The following is a 3,039-nucleotide window of genomic DNA, read 5'->3' on the forward strand; positions in this document are numbered from 1 at the left end:
TTACCTGAAAGGGACAGAAATCACAGGAAAACAGAATGAGCAAGGACTGGGGAAATCTTCCGGACACCGTTCAGCGTTACCAACAGCTATTCACAGCTCTTGCAAGGCAGGGATCCATTGGGGTGTTAAACAGAGGTGCTAACATCCGTAACGATGGCTCCCCCTCCAGCCCCCTTGCCGGGTTACCCCGTGTTGGTGGTGTCCCCTGCTCGCCCTCTCCATCCCCTTCTCATTGTTTCTGGATCCAGCGGTCAGTTTTATCATCACGAGGAAGCCGCCATGCCCACGCACAGGAACGTCCTCCCCTGCACAGCAAGTCTGGTGACACCCGCCTGTGCGCTGACCCGAACCAGACAGGCCTCTCCACGGGCCACCCGTTCAGGACTCGCACACGGCGTTCAGCCCCACGGGACAGGCGCTGCAGGCACGAAGCGAGGCACAGCCAGCGCCTGCCCAGCCGCGCGGCTGTGCCCACCGGGGACGCTTCTCCTCTTGATTCACACGCGAAAATTCTACAGAGAGCAGCAACGAAGCAAGAAAACGAGTGCCCAGAGCCAGTGGCTGCACGTTCTGTTCGCACCGTGTCCTGGTTTTGTTAAAAACAAGTTTCTCTTTCAGTGAATTTGCCTGTCAGCTGAAGCTTCATATCAGCTGCATTTTCCTGGAGAACCAGACACGTGTTTTGTTAAACAGAGCAATGGAATGTGAGGTTATTGATAAGATGGATGGACATCTCGTGAGAGGGGCAACGAGAAACAGGAGACCAAAAACTGACCAACTGTGTATAACATCCCATTCACATGAATACTGCATATAAAAGTGGGAGATCATGAGGACCTTTTCCTTTTTCGTCCCTTTTCCCTATGGCGACATTAGGAGAGGACAATGTGAGTCATCTCTGCGCACTGAGGCCAGTGGCAGACTGAATCCAGCTCCGGTTGGCTGCAGAGTCCAGTCCAGGACTTCGGGTGCCGGCTCTGCAGGTGCCGGGACTTTCCAGATTGGTTTTGTATATTTTGTATTATTTTCTCTGTTTTTATTAGTAACATTAGTAAAACATTGTTAATTTTTCCAGCTCTCTTCTCTCTGTCCTTCTTTCCCTACCGATGCCTGTGCTGAGCGGGAAGGGGGAGAGGGAGGGGCTGAAAGGGAAAGGCGGTTAACAATACATCTGCCAGGGTTTTACTATCACATCGCAATCAAACCTCGACACACTAGCGGATGCAGCCTCTAAACCAACGCCACAAGCTCGGATTTGTCTCTGTAAAATGGGCCCGGTGTACTGACGGCCACGGCCCCGGAGTTCTGCAGACACACGCGGTTCCAGGAATCGGTGAAGCCAGCGGCGCACCTGGGCCTTGCATGTAAACGCTCTGGTTCAACAACACGGAAACAACCGCTGACCCAGCGCGCTCCCGTGCGCGTTCCCTCTGCCGTTGATGGGGTGCGTTCAGCCCGCCGACCCGAGGGACTGCGGCATTGCAAGGTTAACTCACGGAGACTTGGGTTGCACCCAGGAGCATTCCTTCTTTTGAAGACGCAAAGGCCACGTCAGCTTCCAGACCTCAAACCAAACCTACCAGCCCACAGCTCCCCTATGGGGCCAGGGAATTTGTCACTTGACATCGCGCCTTCCAAGATGCAGAAAGCCTGTAGCCACAAACCATTGTCACTGCTCATTCAGACACTGGAGAGAACCGTGGGCTGCAAGTGAACCAAACATAAAATGAAACAGAAAATGTGCCTGCACCTACATAGAGCCATGAAGAATTTCAGCTCTTTGTATTTCAATTGTATTTCAGTGAGGAAATAGAGTTACTACATCCACCTTTCACAGGGCGCCTTCCGTCAGCCTGTGAGATTTGTGTGCCCAGCTCCTCCTGCGTCTTCTGCTCAGACAGCAGGTTTGTGCACCAGGGACACTGCCTCTTTGGGCAGGGGCTGCTGGTCCACAGCACGAGCTCTGCTGGTCCACAGCACGAGCTCTGCTGCAGCAGGAGTGTTGGCAAGTTAACTCCAGAGTAACCAGACAGGACAGAGGCGGTTGGGAGCTGGCAAAGCGACGCACAAGGCGATTTGTGTCGGCACGATGCGGAGCTGCTCCCCGCCGCGCGCCCCCAGCGCGCCCAGCTGCCTCCCCAACGGGGACGAGGGAACGGGACACACATCCACGGGCGTCTGTGTCCCTCCAGGGAGCCATTCCGGCCCATGTCACCACCTGTGTGTGCAGCAACACACGAAGAAAAGGGCGGAGAGTTCAGCCCTTCGGGAACTCTTTCACTGAGAACTCTCTTGGCTGCCCCTTCTCGTGCAGCACATTCAAACCTGCTCCTGCAGCCACACCGCTCCCCCGCTGCTTCTGCGCAGCTTTCCTGAACCAAAACCAGTGCCCTTGCAATGAACTGGGGTTTTCTGGGGGAAATGAGAGCTTGTAGGAGGGGAAATCCACCCCCTTTCCAGAATGGGAATTAACCAGAGAACAAGCAGAAGCACAGCGCTTCAGTAGCCCAAGAGACACGCACAGGACACGTCGGACCACGGCCTGAGCAGCAGCCATCTGCGCTTGGCATGTTCAGAATCAGTATCCGGGCAGAACAGCCCCAGGTTCCAGTATAGGTTGGGAAATGAGCTGTTAGAGAGCAGTGTAGGGGAAAGGGAGCTGGGGGTCCTGGGGACAGCAGGGTGACCATGAGCCAGCACTGGGCCCTTGTGGCCAGGAAGCCAATGGGACCTGGGGTGGGTTAGAAGGGGGTGGTCAGTAGGTCAGAGAGGTTCTCCTGCCCCTCTGCTCTGCCCTGGGGAGACCACACCTGGAATCTTGTGTCCAGCTGTGGCCCCTCAGTTCCAGCAGGACAGGGAACTGCTGCAGAGAGTCCAGCGCAGCCACCAAGATGCTGCAGGGAGTGGAGCATCTCCCGTGTGAGGAAAGGCTGAGGGAGCTGGGGCTCTGGAGCTGGACAAGAGGACACTGAGGGGGGACTCATTCCTGAGGATCAGTATGGAAAGGGGCAGTGTCAGGAGGATGGAGCCAGGCTCTGC

The sequence above is a fragment of the Nesoenas mayeri genome (genome assembly GCF_963082525.1).
Source record: "Nesoenas mayeri genome assembly, chromosome: Z".
Lineage (NCBI taxonomy): Eukaryota > Metazoa > Chordata > Aves > Columbiformes > Columbidae > Nesoenas > Nesoenas mayeri.